Below are 373 nucleotides of genomic sequence, written 5' to 3'. Positions count from 1 at the left end.
ATTACCCACCAAGAAGGCACCAGGGCCAGATAGATACGGGTGAATTCTATCAAGCATTCAGGGAAGAAATGACACCAATCCTACACAAACTCTTCCAGACCATAGAAAAAGATGGCAAACTCTCAAATTCCTTCTATGAAGCTAGTATAACTCTGATACCTAAACCGGGAAAGGATCCCACAAGAATTGAGAACTACAGACCAATTTCCCTAATGAATATCCATGCAAAAATCCTTAACAAAATACTAGCCAAGAGAATACAAAAATATATAAAACAAATAATTCAACATGACCAAGTAGGATTCATACCAGGGATGCAGGGATGGTTCAACATATGAAAGACCATAAGTATTATTCGTCACATTGAAACAAA

Source organism: Echinops telfairi, unplaced genomic scaffold, assembly GCF_000313985.2.
Source record: "Echinops telfairi isolate 266 unplaced genomic scaffold, ASM31398v2 ScPeMD7_7453;HRSCAF=8491, whole genome shotgun sequence".
In the NCBI taxonomy this organism is placed as follows: Eukaryota; Metazoa; Chordata; class Mammalia; order Afrosoricida; family Tenrecidae; genus Echinops; species Echinops telfairi.
The sequence above is the reverse complement of the archived record's forward strand: the minus strand, read 5'-3'. Positions refer to the sequence as shown.